Source organism: Amblyomma mixtum, chromosome 8 (genome assembly GCF_055824585.1).
Source record: "Amblyomma mixtum isolate Tamu chromosome 8, ASM5582458v1, whole genome shotgun sequence".
In the NCBI taxonomy this organism is placed as follows: domain Eukaryota; kingdom Metazoa; phylum Arthropoda; class Arachnida; order Ixodida; family Ixodidae; genus Amblyomma; species Amblyomma mixtum.
The window spans coordinates 52644981-52664335 of NC_143019.1; positions in this window are offsets into that span (position 1 = coordinate 52644981).

A 19355-nucleotide genomic window follows, 5' to 3' on the forward strand; every position below is an offset into this window, starting at 1 on the left:
CTTAAGAGGGTCGAATGTGTGAAACGTGCAGGTAAAGCATGCGAAGTCTTTTTGGGCTAGCAATTTAAATAGTGAAGTAATCGCCGAATAAAATCCGGACGCCCCTCAAGCTTCTCCGCAGCGCACAACGCCAAGTGGTGGGGGGCGCATGATGACGTCATCGAAGGTATCGCTACATTTCCAACGCACAAACGCCTATTTTGAGGCAACAAAACCAGCGCCACCAAAGGTGAACCCTTCTGAGAGTTGTTTGGCAGCGTCTAACGCATCAGGGCAGGGTGTGGCTGGGGACAGCGGTAAATTGAAATCATACCTTCCGTGACGTCACGCTGAGTTTTCCTGCACTCCTCCTGTGCACTGAAGACAAGCGCAAAATTCAATCGTCGATTACGTCACTATTTTAAATGCTAGTGCAAAAACACTTGGCATGCTTTACCTACAGCCTACATGGATTTGAATCCTTGAATATCGCGAAATTCTCAAAAAAGTGCTGCAGTTGCCCTTTAAAAGTGATGCAAGACCTCCAGTATTGTAATTTAAGGAAAAGAATGTCAGGAACACTATATCAACAGCCACAAGTGATGGGTTCGGTCAGTACTAGATACAGTTTGTGTTTACCGTTTTTTCGTGCTCATACCTCCGCAAATTATGTAAACATCTTCAAATTTCGATGGAGGCGAAATTCTAGAGGCCCGTGTGCTGTGCGATGTCAGCGCACGTTAAAGAACCCCAGGTGGTGGAAATTTCCGGAGCCCTTACTACGGCGTCCCTCATAGCCTGAGTCGCTTTGGGACGTTAAACCCCAATAAACCAAAAAACCTAAACTTCACTAAGCCTATATTTCCTGAAATACTTCCCAGCTAACGTCAGATCTCAGGCGTCGCCGCATTGGTTTCCAACTACAGTGTGTCTGCCTTCAACAATCTGAGTGTCGCGCATCCAGAGAGGATTTCCTCATCCCCTTTTGGCGTCGAGGAGAGGCGGCTTTTCGACTACAATACCGGAGTAGCTACAACAACCCGAAACTAAGGAGGAGGAACTCTCCTTCGACCGCGTGCGTACAACGAGGCTGGCGTCCATGTCCTGGTGCCACGGAACTTACGGGGACCATATAAACACTCTTCACAGCGGTCTCGATTGGGCGCAACGAAGAGAAGGATACGGAGGCCTCGGGAGGCAGCTCTACTGAGCGGTATACCCCGAGAGTGGTTGGCGTTCGGTCGGGGTGAAAGTGAGATGCCATCGACGCCACGTCTTCCACTCAGGGAGGAAGTTTTCGCGCCTACCGGGAGGAAGGCCGGCACGAGGAGCGCGCTCATTTGTCAAGACCCAAGCCCCGCTCTCTGATGCCAGAGCCGCAACGTCTCCTGAGGCCAGCGGAAGTGGCTTCAGACAAACAGGAAGGGGTGCCCCGTTGTTCTCCAGGGAAGCTCTGTCGCCGGCAGTCTAGTGGCTGACTTAAAATGCGATTAGGCTCAGTAATCGGCTTTGCCAAAAGGAGCCTTCAATCCAAGCAGGGGGTGAGTGAAATTAATATGTGCTGAATTCAGCTTGGTGTATAACAAACCAATTAAAGAAGAGGGGACTCTAGAAAGGGTGGCGAGTCCTTCTGTCACGTGTTTGCGCCTCTATGTCATTGCCCCAAAAAATGCACAGCCATGCTCTTTGGCGACTCCAGTTTTAAGGCCGCTTGCGGACTTTAAATGTCGCTAAAGCGCTTCGCAGTTAACACCCCAGGAAGCAAAGCCTAGATTTACTAAGCTGCCCCTGCGTATGTCTAGGTACGATCGAATCGGTATTGGTAGGGGATCACGTGGGGGCCAGTGACGACAGCCTGTTATGTTACAGGAAAAGCAATAAGTAATAATGAGCTTGGGATCATAGGAAAGTGTAAATCTCAGATTGTGTCCGAACTCACTGCTGCATCGCTAAATGAAGCGTGTTGCGCACAGGCGACGTATATGTTCATATGTTCAGAGCGATCTAGTTCTCAATTCCTTGCCATTGAATTTCACACGGCGATGTAAAAGGATTCCTGTAAAGAATAGATGCTTGCCGGACGTTTCGCAAAAACAGCAATGAATTGCTGACCTCCACAAAAACCTGCAGATTCCACCGCTGCATTTGTAGCGCTTTCGAACATTTTTTACTACCGTCACCGCGGACTTTATGGTCGCCTTGCCCATAAGATGTAAATGTGCACTTTGCGTGCACCAAACGCTTTGCACAACTAGAGCCCTTACATTTTATTGCGCTTCACTGTCGCTTACTTCTTCCTCGATTACGAGGCTGTCTTAACGACAGAAGTCGCCGAATATGTGCGGACCCAAAGGCCGATCATTTCTCAATTACGAGCGATTCTCTACGCCGCCTATAACAAACATCGGCGTCTGAGTAATAACGTGTGCGAAGCGCCGGTCATTTCCCTCTGGTCTCGGCGTCACAGGGCATCCCGTTTTGGTGATATAAATGCGCGGATAACGGGAAATTCGGCGATTTATGAGCGGCGTAAACGAGACGAAAGAGAGACGCTTCCCTGAAAGTGCGGAGGCGCCGGGAAATAAAATCGGGCGACGTCATAGCGCCAAACAATGTACGCGACGCGATACGGACACTGCGAAATGGGTCGTAACGAGCCGATAGCAATTCCCGTCGGCAGCCTGATGCTAAAGTTAGCCAGGGAACCGCTTCTATGCCGTAACCTCTAAAGGACGCTGAGACGCAGTTGGTCGTGTGACGGCATAAAATGCGGGGGCGCGGTGTGTTTGAGTCATATTGGCCACATTTGAGCTAAAATCGCCCAGGATTTAAGTACTTGGAACAAGGATCAAATTTCTTGTAGATTAAAGCGCCGGTTTGGTGTTTTGCCTTTCCCGCAGCTGACGGAAGCAATTCCATTGGGATAGACCGCTGATACTAGGGCTAGATATGAGGTTCGACTGTGATTTTTAATTCTTGCATCGATGACAATGCTCTAGAAGTACTTTGGTTTTGGGCTAGTTGGTTCGTAGCCAGGTTAAAATAAAAAAAGGCGCAAATGGGACAAGGACGACAACGAACGTAAAGCAACAGGATGTTGCTTTACGTTCCTTCGTAAAGCAACATGATGTTGCTTTACGTTCGATCTTGTCCTCGTCCCATTCACGCCTTTTTTTTTTTTTTCAAAGTTGACAATGCACCGGCAACTAATGTGCAGCAGAGAGTTCTAGTGCACCGGACCGCGTGCTTGTCATCTGAGGCGTATCCTACCGAAGCGCTTGCTCTAACTCAGTGAAAAAAAAGCAAAAAAAAAAAACCCACAGCGGCAGTTTGATGAGCCAACGACGCAGGCTAACGGTGGTGAGCGATATTAGAGGCTCTTAGCATAGCGGACACACACTAGCATAGACATAGACTGGCTTACCGGACGCCATCTGTGCACGCGCTGTGAGAAAAGTTGCCCCACCAGCATTGAAATCCGTATTTTTGATGATCGGTATTTCGAAATCCATGGCCGAAAATTCAAAAAACAGGGCTCCCCTTCCAGTTTGGTGGCACCAATTTCGTGATGTAATCTTGCTTCCTAAAATAAAGTTTATTATACTTAATTTTAGTCAATTGTTCGTCTAATTATGGATCCATACGATGTACATAATGTCCGCCTTGCTTTAAAATCGAGCCTAGCAAAACGCACCGATGCCTACTCATGGTTTTAAAAGTGAAAGTCTGTAAAGGTAAAAAAGTTAACATCCTCTATTACGCTGCATAGGGGGCTTCAGGGGCCAAAAGTAGGTACCAACACCTTCCTGCCAGTCACTATACATAGCCCCCTTCATTAAATTTATTTTGACCGCACTAACCGCGTTTTTGATGCCATTGCTATTCATTGCTCGGGACAGAGAATGATGTGTGGCCTACTACATGACTTCTGCGTTTCGGTAGCATTTCATAAAAATAAAGAGTAAAATAGTACAAGGGCTTCAGGGGGCAAATAACAAACGATCACACCTCCTTGCCACCATCGGCTGCCTTTTTTTTTTGAATAAGTTTAATTCGGTAGAAACTATGTCACACAACCACTTCTGCATTTCGGAGTGGGCTCACTGTGTATCCGAATTTGTTTTAATAAACGTTTCTGTGGAGGCTAACGAATAGGGCTCGACATAACGTAATGACAACGCAGCGAGCCATGGAAAGAAAAAATGATGGGTGTAACATTAAGACATCGGAAGCGGGTGGAGTGGGTGAGGGAACAAATGCGGGTTAATGGCATCCTGGTCGAAATCAAGAGGAAGAAATGGGCCTGGGCAGGGCATGTAATGCGAAGGCAAGATAACCACTTGTCCTTAAGGGTAACGGAGCGATTCCAAAAAAGGCATACGTCACCCAGCCAACCTCGGTCCAACATGGGACGCAGACAGTGGATGCGATGCCGCGCCTTCGTAGAAAGACTGTTTTCGAAAAATTCTATGGGGACTTCCGGGCTCATTGCCCCATAAATACCAATCAACGCCAGCTCGGAGCTTCGGGACAATTTCGCAGGGAACCCTGCCCTGAGTGTTCAGAAACGTGTGTGTCATAGTGCATTCACTGACTTTTGTTTTGTTACGCCTGCGCCGTACTTTTCTTTTGGTGAATGAATATTACCCTTTTGCAGTTGTAAAGACTACGCCCCTTAACGCCATCTTTTCTCCTTTTCTTACTTCAGCAAATATCTGAGAGAGGTGTGCGAACGTTCAAACCGTAGAGAGAACAGTTACTTTGTGCACAGGGGTGAGATTGGAAGAAGAGAACCCCTTTGCTACTGCGATTTTAGCGCGGACATAAGGGCGGACAGAAGTGTACGCAGTACACGCTGTATCTTTGAACTGAAAATTTCTTTCTCTCCTTCCACCCGGAAAAGAATGAAAAGGCGCATGTGCGACCTCCTTTCTCACAAAATGTCAAAGTGGATTTGGATAGAATGCAGTCGCTTATCAAGAACTGGCAAGCACGTGAAGCTTCCCGCGGCGTCATTCATAGAAGCAGCAAAAACAAAGCCATAAAGGATTCAGAAGTGCATACCGGGCTTAGAGCGCGCTGTAGTGTTAGCAGGTTAGATTACAAGGTAACAGGCATGTACCACTGGTCGTTCGGTCCATGTTTCTTGTACAAAACCTGTCCGATGGTCATTGTCCAAGAACAACAGCCGGTACACTACGAAGAAATGAAAAGCAACGCAGCTGTACTAAGTATGACGCCTTAGCTTAGAATAAGATGTGGCCGAATCTGTGCCTTGCGATACAGCAGTCACACCAAATTTCTTCTTGCCGCTGTCAGAGAGAAAAAAACCCCCTTAATTATCAAAAATAACCAATTTTCAGACGAGAACGAGATGGGTATAAATTCGAAACATGCATTTTGTATATCCATAGTACCTTTTCTAAAATAGATTTTTATGCCACCCTACCAGTCAATCATATAAGTATGGGCACCCTTATGTCTGATTACCTTAACTCTATAGATGCAGCGACGTAGCGCTCCACATAGATTTCCTGTTTAAATTTAAAAAAAAAGTTGCATTTTGAAGTACTCTTTCGTAAGTCCTCCCCTCGAACAATGGCACACTCTTTGCTAATAGAAAATTATGAAGGCAATTCGCCCGATTCCTTCGCATAAATCTGTATTTATATGAAATCTAAACATTCGAGGTTTCTTTGCAAAGAACCACAGGGGAACGAAAGTTGAAAAAAGGGCTTCAATGGGGCTTAGAAATAATGACGGAGCACATTTGGGAGGTCTCTCTCGTACCTAGAAACAAAGAAAACTAGTATTTCGATGTTGGCGTCCTCGTATTTCTATGTCTAAGGGAGGCGTAGCGCGAAAGAAAGACAGGGACGAGAGAGAGACAAGACACAGGACCAGCGCTAACTTACAACTAAAAAATATGAAGCGAATTCCCGAGCTTAGACATGCTTTACGCCTCCCTTAGACATGTTTTACCAACTGGCCCAGAACACCACTCTGCTCAAGTCGTATTTCTATATTGTCTACGTCCCGGTAGTTTTTGCTTTCGCCTTGTTTGTGAACAAATGGAACGGCCTCGCTCTTCGCTCCACAGCTCGCACGTAGCAGCTGCGCTCTCTTTGAAAGCACTTCGACCGACAGCCTTTGCCCAGCGTAAAGGACACGAGCCACTTTGTGCTCGTAAATAACCGGAAAATAAAGCATGAGAAAAAAAAAGGGAATTTCCAAAAACTCCTGGCCCTCTTCTGCCATACCTTGCCCTTTCCCGCGTGTTTGTGTACGCTTAACTCCGTGATGTAAACACGACAAAAAGATAGCTGACGTATGCGCTCCCATTATGAAAAGCGTAAAGCTTCGCAGTTGCTTTGTGGGAAAAAAAAAATGACGCAGTGATCGCTAATCCACCCAGGAAATGTTGGAAAATATAAACTTACGATTTTTTCTCCATTTTGCTTTTCTGAAAACTTGGAGTTATCTGCAGAAACACTTTTTTAATTTGAAACCTCCAAATGTGAAATATTAGTCTTATGCGAACCTTAGCACAGAGAGTTTAAGAGTGTAGAATATAATAAAGTGAAAAACTTCAATTTCAAGTTATTGAACGCCTACCCATGTACCACAGCTCCGTCTTTCCGCCGGAATGGGGGCCTACGCGAGTGGTTCAAATGCCTCGTGATTCCGTGTGCACTATTTCGTCATTTTAACTGCTATTATTTGCAATATGTAATCAACGCATACCTTAATTTTTGTGCAACTCCGCCGTGCAGTCATTCTTCGGTACCCGAATCCAAGCTTTCGGCGAAGGTGAAGCCAAGGCAAATACGAAGTTCACACTCAGAATTATTTTGCTGGATGAAGCACTCTTTAAAGGGCAACTGCATAGGTTTCAGAAATCAGCGAGCTTAAGAGGATCGAATGTGTGAAACTTTCAGGTAAAGCACGCGAAGCCTTTTTGGGCTAGGACTTGAAATAGTGGAGTACTCGCCGATTAAAATCCGGACGTCCTTCAAGCTTCTCCGCAGCGCACAACGCTAAGTGGGGGGCGCATGATGACGTCATCGAATATATCGGTACATTTCCAACGCACAAACGCCTGCTTTTAAGGAAAAAACCAACCCCACCGAAGGCAAACCCTGCCGAGATTTGTTTGGCAGCGTCTAAGGAGTCAGGGCAGGGTGTGGCTGACGACAGCGGTAATTTGAAATCATACCTTCCGTGACGTCACGCTGGATTTCCCTGCCCTCCTCCTGTGCGAGGAGAAGAGAAAAATTAAATCGTCGATTACGTCACTATTTTAAATGCTAGTGCAAAAAAAACTTGGCATGCTACACCTACACCCTATATAGATTTGAATCCTTGAATATCGCGAAATTCTCAAAAAAGTGCTGCAGTTGCCCTTTAAGAACTTTGCATTAATATTTGGAGGTCCTTCACCTTTCAAGTAATCTAAAATATTTCGTGATGCAAAGAACTCAAAGCTCGCTCTCATGACTTAAATCCACAAGCGCCGGCTACTGGAATACAGCATGATGCCCGATAGATGGGTCGCTTGTGCGACCGACTAAAACTAGTGTCAGCCGTCGCGGTGGCTCAGTGGTTATGGTGCTCGGCTGCTGACCCAAAAGACGCGGGTTCGATCCCGGCCGCGGCGGCTGAATTTCTTTGGAGGAGAAATTCTAGAGGCCTGTGTACTGTGCGATGTCAGTGCACGTTAAAGAACTCCAGGTGGTCGAGATTTCCGGAGCCCTCCACTACGGCGTCTCTCATAGCCTTAGTTGCTTTGGGACGTTAAACCCCATAAAACCAACCAACCTAAAACTAGTGTCATGAGGAAGAGGTGCTGCAAATATAAATATAAGGAAGCTATCTAAACTGCAATTTCAATCTCAATAGATAGGTAAATTATAACGAAGGACAATGGTAGCTCAAGTGTGCGATGATGCTTGAAAATACAAGGATATTCGATGAATTCAGGTTTGATAACAAGAAATGCGCCTAAAATTTTAGATTTCTTTTTAGGCTGCTTCCTTAAGACTATCAAAAACTTGTATATGGGAATTATGGCGCATATAATTTGGAAAAAATAAAAGCGCGAAAGGCACGCTTGTCTTGTTTTTTCTTGGGCCTTTTTTGTGTGTGTCTGCGTTTTCTTTGCGCTATTATTTATTCCAAATGCTTTCCTATAAGGTTATTAAAAAAAAATGCGCAGAAGAATTGATCGCAAGGGAATCGCAGACTTTAGTTATTTGTGAACACCGACATGTTTTATCCAAAAACAGTGTTTGTGTTCCTCTGAACAGTCATCGGACTTACTAAATTGCGTAGATTTGTCACAAAAAGACAACGTGATGAATACAGTAAGGAAGAAATACAGCCTCCAGATGAGTAGAATGCATAAAAAGCAGATAATAGGCTTGAAAATCAACGCACAAATCTGACAACAAAAGGAGCAAATAAACTATGCCTGAACACGCCGCATAAAGAGAGAAAAAAAAAATGAACGACGGAAAGGTGGACATTGCCATGGAAAAAAAGAAAAACTCAATAAAACTTCACCTGAATATTCTTCTCTACCTTATAGCCTGTTTTTTTTTTCTTTTTCTTTCTCGTGATTATCGGACAATGACCATAGCAATCTGCTCACGCTCCCGTGACGTTTCCTGCTGGGCACGCAACTGTCATCCAGATCGCTTGATGGGGTAGCAATTTCCTCGGAGCGCGATCGATTTCAAAACGATGGGAGTGGAAAAGGCACTTCGACCAAACCACAGAAGGCGAATCTCTCACCGCGGTTTGATCTGCGAACAGCACGCCAAAGTGGGTACATACATGGCCATCCGGTCGATACTGAGGATGAGAGCAAGGGCTCGAAGGATGGGGCACTGCCCGTAAAAAAAAATAAATACACAAAAAAAACCGATGAGTCCTCATTACTGCGTTCTACCCCGAAATGGATGCGTGATGCAACAGGAGGTTATTACGATCGAATATTTCTGCTCAGTGGTGTCATACTGCCGTCAAAGGCAGAGGGTGAATAATCCAAGAACATGACACAAAGAAAAAGAAGGATGGCTAAGGAGTTATGCTTTGGGAGCCATGAGGTGTCTTGCGTCACTTACGTGACGTCAAGCATGAGGAGTCATGCATGGGAAGTCATGCGTCATTTACGTGACGATGGCAGAGAATGCAAAAACGACTGCGCAAAACCACTTTGCAGATATGAGAAAAATATTGTGTCCGCCCTTTACTGTGTTCGCCGTCACTTAAGTGCACACCTATTTCACATCCAAACATTGTTACTTGAAGAAGCAGCAACTTCTTCAAAGCGGCTTCTTCCAGGTAATTACTGGCTCGCGACGTTTCTCCCTTCCACGTTCAACCCAGCCTTGAAGGCGTGCAAATAAGCAGTTCTAAAAAAACAACGTTATTTATTTTCTTCATATCAAATGTCTTCCTCATATCAAAAGGTTCATATGAAATGCGATCTGAACACAAGCTACAATTAGTTTCTGTAGCTTGTTCTTTTCTGTTGCAGTTTCAGGAAGCGGGCTGCTGCAATATTTGCGTTATTTTCAGCATTTCCTTAATTACCTTTTCTTTTGGACGTATCTCGGCAGGCTTGGCAGATTGGGCAGTGGTGCAATCACCAATTAAACTCCCGGTAAGTGTATTTAAAGAAAGAAGAAGTGTATTGAATCGTAAAGAAAGAAGTGAAAGAAAAAGTGTATATAGACACCGTGGAGACGTACATGTTTTCCTTCCACATTTTCTTCGATCCGAGCTGCAAAATGTACGATATCTTCCAAGAGCGCAACTTGAGCCTTTAACACACCATCAGAGTCATTGCCAGAGTACATTCGCAAGGGCTCAGCGAAGTCATGCTGCATAACAAAATGATTCCATCGAGTCAAACCGTACCGACATTGACGCCAATTAGCAGAGCCATTTAAATGTGTTTACAGGCTCAAAGCTGCTCAGAAGTCTGTCCGCATCACGCACCTTTGACGCGTCACTAACCAGGCCGCAGACTTTACACGACATAGAACCACTACTGGCCCTCTGCAAAGTGCGGACTTTAATTTTAGGCGTAGGCCACGATCCTCACGAGTCAGCGTCACTTCGTGTTTGTGAGTAACTACGCAGGTGCTCCGCAAAGGGACACGCACGGGCTTTTCGCATGCTCCATTTGAATAAATCTAATTATATGTAGGACCTTTGGACGTTATTAAGCGTGCCTTGCTACGCGGACTCAGCGAATCTGCTTTCGGGTCCTGTAGTGGACTGCGTCTTAGCTGGTTTATGCAGACACCGCACACTTACCGTGGGAAGGGTCCCCAATCACTGGCAACGAGACGAGCTGCCGACGAGGGGCACGGGATCTGGTGAAGTGCCGCAAATTGAGACAATAAATAGAGTGGTGGCTCCTACTGCGGAAGCAAGCTATGCCTGCGTGATGTACGGGTAATAGAGCTTAATGCGCGCTAATGAGGTGAAAGCATCGCGGGCAACCCTTTGCGTCTGTGCCCCCCTCCCTACCTCTGTTTCGCCTGCGAAACGGGGCGAACGTGTCCGGTAGTCAGAGTAACCCTTCCTGATAATATGATAACATTATGTAGTACATAAGAAGCACAGGCTGTGATAAAACAAAATTGCGCGGTTAGTCGCTGAAGAGGAGTAATCAGGGTAACGCATGCGAGACACTGTCATCAGAAAACTGTGTCTACGGCGCTATGCAAAAGAACCTGAAGTGGGATGCAGGCTGTACTCCTGTTAACACCCACATGTGATTAGGCGCCCATGACCCACTCCAGCCGCTTTAACTCCAGCTTTTTCTCAAGAACGAAGTTTGTGTGGAACACTTACCTTTTGTAGCAGCTGTTCACACTTTGTGGTAGCACAAGTGGCTGCTTGGTGAACCATAGTGTCATTTAAAGAGAAGTGAGTCCAGTATTGATTTCCACGGGGTTGCTCGTCTTTCTGTCTCTTTTGAATGACAGCTCCTGTTTGGGTAGCACATTGCCGATTTCTTTTTCGGGTGTCATTCTCTACTGACTGGTGGGAAAGCACAGGTATTGATGTCTTTCATTTCTATGCATTTATTTTTATTTGTTTTTACCATAATTTTGCGAGTTTCTCAGTCCGTTTGCTGCTCCGTCGTTTAGTCCTCTAGCAGGCCACTTTTTCGATTTCTGCTTCAAGTCAAGCGTATCGGACACCCTTGGAGAAATGTGCATTTCGATTCGAGGCGCTTATCGAGGGATATTCATTTACACCAGCGGGAAGACAAGAAGAAACAAACAAAGTTTCAGTGAGTGCTGTTTTACAAAGTGGCTAAGCAAAAAGAAACTCTGCTTCCGACTACGAATGTAGGCATTTGTTCAGCATGTCTGTCTGGTGTAGTGCACTCTGAACAAAAAAAAAATAATAAAAAGAACCGTTCTCGGTCATCTCGTGTCTTCAGTGGGGCTCTTTTTGGCCGTCTTGTTCGCTGCAACGCCTGGGTCAACCCCGCGAATCCATTTTCATAATTGGTACGCCGACCCCAAATCCCAAAGGTTCCGCTACTTGTGGGTAAAGAATGGGCCCCCCACGCCACCGCCTGTCGCACCGCGCGTGTGTGCATATCGACACCGTACGCGATGCACTATATGGACGCCTTGACTATGACGATCAATAGGCGAACGCAGAGGAGACGACGGCAGCGCGAGGTTAAGCACCGGGAGGCGCAAACAACGCGAGCCTCCTCCTTTCGTTTGACGTGTTCGATTGAGAACGATGTGAGCGAGACGGACTCGCGAACACGCTCAAATTATGGGGGTCTTCATGCAGGGACGGTACGGGGTTTGGCGGTGGGCCTTGGCAGTTTATGCAGACAATACACACTGAAACTTCTGTGGGCGATCGGTGAGACCGTAAAAGCACAACGGGACACCTTATTCCATTATGTGTTGGCAATGCGAGAGCATTCGAAGCTGTTGATGCCTTTCCGGAAGTGACTGGTGGGGCTTGTGGGACGTATGTTGCTCTTCCCGAAGAATGCTTCTCCCGGTCTCTTTCCGTAAACCACCTGCCACCTGCGATAATGGCAAGGGGGGACTTCGTACGGACGAACCTGGTCTGGTGACCTTACAGCATGTCTGGTGATAGCCTTGCCTCCAATAAATTAGCATGCTCCGGTCTTGTGACATCACTGATGACATTCTACCAACCAATCAGGATTTTTCTGGACAACGCCGCACGGCGCCTGATTTTTGTCCCGGTGAAGCTTCTATGCTATAACTTAGTAAACAATCAATTATATATGAATTGTGACAATAATAATAATAATAATAATAATAATAATAATAATAATAATAATAATAATAATAATAATAATAATAATAATAATAATAATAATAATAATAATAATAATAATAATAATAATAATAATAATAATAATAATAATAATAATAAGCCCATCGTAATCGTCACTGAGAAACAGCGAGCGTGGGCCTTTTACATACCATACCTGACGGAGCAGTTTCAGAAGATACGAAAGTAAAAGGCCTAAAATTTGATTTACAGAACTCCGCCACCACCTAACAGCTTTCATGCTATTTGCAATCAACACACTGGCTGCTGTCTAAAGAGATCTGGAGAAGGATTTGAAGTTTTGCCAATTAGCGACTCTCTTTGTTGGTGCCGCATGACTTTTGGGGAAGTTATGCTATTTCTCAACAGATGCAGAAGAAAAGTTTCGCAGACATGCATTGTTTAGCGGCAGAGGCGAGCAAATGATCAGCGCAGATATCAGCCAAACAGCACCGCTCGGTTTGCCGCATATATATTGGCGTTGTTAAATCGATCATAACAATTAGCTGACGTCTTACTCTATAACATTAACTAGCCGCTAGAATCTGCTAAATTTTAAAACGTCAGAAATCAGTTAGGTTCTCATTGTATCTGCCATTGCAACTAATATGCTTGTTTTCACTTTGCAAAAAGCTTTTCTGCACTCTAGTGATCCTAAAGGCCTTCGTTTTCAATCCGATATCGTTCTTGCATTGATTCTAATTAATACATTTTCGGCATTGGTTAGTGGCGATGCGTTTGTGAGGCATTTCACAAGTTTTAAATTGCAACCTAACTAACCAACAGTTCATGCCGTAAACGGTCACACATGCACAAAGCTACTTCGGAGCGGCACAGGCTGCGTTCCCAGCGTGCCCGTCGACACACGCGCTCTTTACCCTTTCCAAACCTACTGCTGCGAGGTTGATGATGAGGCGAACAACTCCATTTAAGGCTAGATCTGGGGCTTCCCAAAACACCCGTCCATTAGAGAATGCTTCTTGCATATGGAGGTCAGAAGAGGAGGGAACACGTCAACCGATTAGAGCTTCCACCCCAATTTGTACACTCTCTCGTTACCTGATCTGGAATTTAACCTCAGCAATTTCCCGAAAAACCGCAGTTAAGAGCGCCCTAATCTGAATTCACCGCTGTTCGCCTATCCTTCATCAGGTTCGAAGAGGCCCACCCGGCTTCCCCGCGTCCACAGGTCACGCGAAGCCATGAGGTCATCACGTGTCCAGCTGTGCCGCTTTCCGCGGACCCTGAAGTTGGGTGTTTTTGTTCCATGCAGTGGGGTTGTGTGCTGTTGCGGACCAATAAAACAAGGGGGGAGAAATTATGACTTGACTAGCCGGTACGGCGAGGCACTGTCGTGGTGTTATGATCAGCAGGACATGTTATTGCGGTTTAGTTGCTACCAGAAAGCATCCCTCTGGCGATATGGAAGAAAGTGTAGCGAATAACGACAAACATCCACCGTGAATGCAAACCGGAAAATGTATTTTCGAGATGCATCTCTGTCATTCTGCACTCTAAAATTAGTTTGTTTCATGCCTTGTTTGCTGCTGCACTGTTAATCGGGCTTCTTTCTTTTGTGTGTCTCAATGCCACTACTGCCTTTGAACACTGTTCATGCCAGTTCTCGCCGGATTAAATCCTTCATTAGCGCTTCATGTCCTGACTAACAATTTCATGTTAAAAGTTTGTCCCGTGTAAGAGATATAAGACCGATAAAAATTGTCTTTAATCGACTTTGTCACTCGTTTCCTACTTCTCTTTTGACTATCAGTTAAACTCTTTGACATTTGAGGTCAGTAGGCTAGCAATGCTGTGAAAAACCATACTCTCAATGACGCTGTGGGAGTGCGTTGAGTGCGTCGTTCCGCGTAGCGTTTCCACTAACGCATTGTTCTGAACCGGCATTAAACAGTTATTACACTGCACAATACGTATGCTACAAGATGCCTGCCCAATTAGTTTCTCTTTTTGCAAGGCATCAACGACGCTTGCGCGTTCTATCACTAGGCCTAGTGGTGCATGGAACTAGCCAAGCAGGGCGTAGACCGGGGAAAGGACCCAGCTTTACCGGGGGACCCAGAGTAAACACTACTCTGCATCATCCCGCTCATCGGTCTCTCTTCAGCGCAAGCACCGTGCACGCGAGAAGCACGCTCCTGTCTGCTCGTGCAGGTGTGCGCAGTAGGGGGGAAAGTGATTGTTCGTGATGCGCTACCCAGATTGCCGGAGGGCAGGGGCGACCCCAGACTTGCTCGCGAGGATGGTCTTTAGTTTCGCCCCAGTGGCGCCGGACACGCATCGGAGAACGGCCACGTGCAGAGTGGCCAGCGTCATCGGTCTCGCGCTCGGGTTTCCAATTCCATAAATAACTGGATTGCTGCGGCGCCAATTTAGGGTGCATCCAGGTTCCTGGGGCAGGCAGAAGCACCCCCCCCCCCCCCTCCCTCCGCCCAACCCTTCCCGTTTGCTTGTTTACGGTGTTGCTTTTTCATGTCCACGTAATTCGTCGCCACTGTGGCGGTACACCGAAAGCCGAAGAACGAATTTCCGGTGGTCATGCTTCACTGAGTGGTTGCGAGATAATGTATATTAAGACCCAGGTTTTGTACATATGTGTGGAATCTTTCTTCCTTAAAGCTTCATTCCTAGTAGTTCAATAGTAATAAATGAGGTGCGAGCAACTGAATCAGAGTGGATTCCGAGGGAAGGCAGAGGGTGGATGGCCGGTTCTCCGTCTTCGTCGGTTTAGCGACGCGTTCGGCCTCCTTGGTTGCTTTTTCAACTTCTTGTGTGGCTGCATTAAGCTGCATTTGGCCAGACAGGTGAGCCTTCCTGTCTGTAAAGTCACGAGATGTTGTAATACTTAGTTCGAAGTCAGACGCACCATAATATGCACCCTAAGATTCTACGCCACTGGGAGCAAATTGCGAGGAGATCTCTGCATGGCCAGAGCGAAGCACCGGACACAACTCCTCGGTGCAGTCGCCAGTTTTCGACCGGCTTTCTCTGTTGCCCTCGCCTCTTTGCCTTGCGCTTCCCTCTCCCTAATTGCGTTCCTCCGAACCAAGAGATCCCGAACACTGCGGGAGCGCCCTGATGGATTACAGACCGCCAAATCTTGACAGCAAGTGGCCCGGCTCAACAACACCCGACCACCTCGTCAAGTGCAGTGGGGAGCATCGGCGCTGATAAGGCCTGTTGCGAGCCGATCTTTCCTCGAAGCCTCCACGTTTGGGTAGTTTTGGGAAACAGCACCCTTCAGTTGTAGGGAAGCACTCCCCACTGAGCAAAGGGACGGCGACAAACATGGCCACTTGTGATTCGACTCGCTTTCTTCCTAGAAACTAAAGCATATGTAAGGAAACTGGCACAAAATTCAGTAGAACACAATGTACCGTGCACTGTGCGATTCGTTTTCCGGTTGTATCTGCGAGAAGAAAAAACGATATGTATTTTAACGTGTATTGTTTGTTTACGAAGTTGTTTTCAATCGCGTCTTTGCGTACATGTACTGATAACTTGAGCTTGTTTGCCATTCGTTTTCTTTCGCTCCAATGTCATGCTTAACATCCCAAATGATATTTGTAAGCCTTGCTAGGCTTGCATGCCTGCAGGTCTGATAGTCTCGTAAAGCAAGTTGAAAGTTGCGCTTATCTGTGTCGTCTTCATGCACAGACTTTGTCGAAAAGTAAAGAGCTCTAAGTGTTTTCTTTTCCAGCATGCTGGCGCAGTTCTTGACGCATTGCCAACGTTGGAAATCGATCGTAGATGAGAGGGGCTCTTGTGTTTGAGCCGGAAAGCGCAGGCGACGAACGAAAGCAACCTCCGGTCGCGCACGTCTCCTATTCCTCCGTCGTTTGTGTGAGATTTGTCCATTAAGCTACAAAGCGAACAATCGTGGTCCTCTCCGCGCAACCTCGTCGCGTCGCTCTCTTTTTCGCCCACAAGGAGATTGTTCTTAAACCCAGTCATGAATCTTTAGCGTTGAACACATTTTTCAAGTGTTGTATTCTCGTGTCTCTCTGCAGTGCGGTTACTTCGTCTATGACTGTTAAGGAACAAATGCTGAAATGGGTGCTTCCGCGCACGCTTACGCATGTTGAAATATTGGAAGAAAAAAGTTCGCTTAATATTTCGCAGGTGACAAATTTCGGTTACTGATGGATTTGTCACTGACGTACTGAACGGAGGAACCATCGCATACATAAAAGGATGCTGTCGGCAAATATGACAGCGCACATTCGTTTTATTAACAACATGCCGGTTCATCCTCGATGCCGCAGCCGATAGAAAACCTGCGCTGAAACCTCACACAATGCGGCACTATCACATCCCTTGGTGATGTTCCTTTCCTGCTTCCGTTATTTGGAGCCTATAGCGGTTCACCCGTTAATGACCCCCATGTAACAGTTCAGCGCTCTGTACTTCTTCTCCTTCTTCTTCCTGTGTTGTGTTCGCGCTGCTGATACATACGGATCGCACCCAACTAGCCCGGCAGATGGTGTTATTCCGTTAACGACACTCCGAAAGCAGTCTGTCTTTCCAGCATCCCGTCTTCAAAGTTTGAAACAATGCGGCGATACATTTTTTTTGTCACTGTTGCACGCGGCGCACTGGAGATCCGGCCGTTTTCAGACAAAACGACGAATCGGTCGAGCACGCGCGACGAAAGGCGCGGGGATCGTGTGAAACACCGCGAGGGAAGGCGCCATCTGGTGAGTGCGGCGAGCCATTGCCGGTCGCGCTCATTGGAGCGTGTGCGAGGAGGTTTAACACCCGTAAAACGCAAGCAGGCGCGAAGCATCGGTTGCAGAATTGAGGCTACGGGGTGCGATGAGAGGCACAGGCTTGCCAAGAGTTTCAGGCGCCAGGCGTATTAGCAGGTTGCAGTTGACGGCCGTTGTTTTAACCCGTCCGGCGTCTAGCATCGTATTTCACGTTCCTCGCTTACGGGCTCGTCTGCTCTGGATGGGCTTGCTGTGTTGCGTTATAAGCCAGCTGGCACCTCGATCTAGGAAGGGGTATGAATAACAATCTGCTCGCAAAACGCCCTGAGTTTCCTACGTTTTGTTTCCGCCGACACTCCAGCATACATTTCGGTCATCGCCGTCTTCTGGGGGTGCCTGTCTGCAGAGAGAACGGTAAAGCTTTGTTGACTGCTCAAGCCCTTGCAGCCCAAATTAGGTTGGCGGCACCAGGAGCCGATATGAACAATTTTCTGACTGCAGCTATTCGCAGCTCTTGTAATATACAGAGTGTCAGGTTTCAGCCTGGAGTCTGCACACGTGTCTGAAGCATTTTGCTTGTCTTTGCGTGCATAGGAAGATTGCCTAGATAAAGTTAAATTGCTGTATTCCCAAACAGAAAAAATAATCAAGTCGGATGAACCAAACAAGCAAATGATTTTACATGATGAGGACTGACGGTTTATGGGGTTTAACGTCCCAAAGCGATTCATGCTATGAGGGGTGCTTTAGTGAAGGGCTCCGGAAATTTCGACCCCCTGGGGTTCTTTGACGTGCACTGACATCGCATGGTACACGGGCCATGAGGACTGAATGCGCTTTATGCTAAGTGATTAAGCCTTTTCCAATGAACATACATCGACTCAGAAGCGTGGAGGCAAACACAAGGTAATGAGATGACTTACTTGGATGCGGTGAAGAGGCTGAGAAGTGATGAGCAAAGAAAGCTCATTAATGGCTGATGAAGAAGCTTATGGATAAATATTTGCTTCTGTAGGTTACGACAGTAAAATAAACTATAAGCACTAACTGCTAAGCACAGCTTTCTGCACAACCGCGGAGAAGTGCCAATACCGGCGTTTTCCATAGGGGCAGCAAAAGAAAAGAACAATAAATCTCCGAGAATCACTGCGCTATATTGGAAAAAGCTGTGGACCAGTCCTTCGACAACAGCCATCGTACGAACTCTTGACGAACAGTAATTTTAAGTACTTATCCTAACGTTTCGCCGCATACTCCGCTCTCCTGCTTGATGTGAATAGTCCCTATAGCAAGGAGGCGCGCAGCGATCTCTTCGGCCGACGAGAAACTTTGTTTAGCTCTGCAAATATAAGAACGCGTGCAGGAGGCGTGTCAAGCTGAGAGAGAAAGCACACGTTGAAACCGCATTCGAGTGGTACTACCAACTCGCTTATCCCTCTCATTAAAAACGAGTGAGGTTTTGAAATGGGGACGTGTGCGGCAAAAGGAACAGATAAAAGGCCGCCCTCACGGCATTGCAGCTAGAGGGCGCGATAACGCATTGGGAGCATCGCACTTGACCAGGTAATTGCCGATGATGAGACTTCGAGAAAGCTCTCCGCACCCTTGGCTTCCCAAAATCATCGCTGTAAGAGCGCGCTACATGACCCTGCTCATAGAGCGGATCGAACCAACGCCTCCCGCTCCTAGCGAAGATGTGATGCGGGTCATCGCTTCCGCTCGTTAAGTCGTCGTGAAGCGCCCAAATTGTACGTTGGGTCAACCGGCCGCACATTAGTTGGCATGCGTGAGAACGTTCACATGGAACAAGAAGCAGGCGTTATTGAAAGCTGAAAGGAGCTGCGGGCAACTGAAGAACTGGAATTCTACAAGGCTCAGTGCATGTGCCCTTAACGGAGGAGCAGTCGAGATGAACACCATGTGCAATGAATCATTAATTGGTTGAAAGCAGCACTGAAACACGCCGAACTGTAACGTCAGCTCTTGAAGAAGAACCTCGCCGCAGCCACCGATCCCAACGTCTACAAAGCGCTGACAAACGAATGTTACGCATTCAAATGACTTAATTCAAATCACCTGCTCATTATTTGATCTTATGTACGGTAAAAGCATGTTTTCAGTATTTGGACCCACTTAAGTTGCTATCGAGCGCCATCGTATACAGCCTTTGTCAGCAGTGATGTAGTTCGTCACTGCATGCGCCAAAGCGTGCGGAGGCGCGTACCCGAACCCACCACAGATGGGCGCCTCGGTCGACCCCAGCTGCTCTCACGGGCTCCACGCATGGGCGCG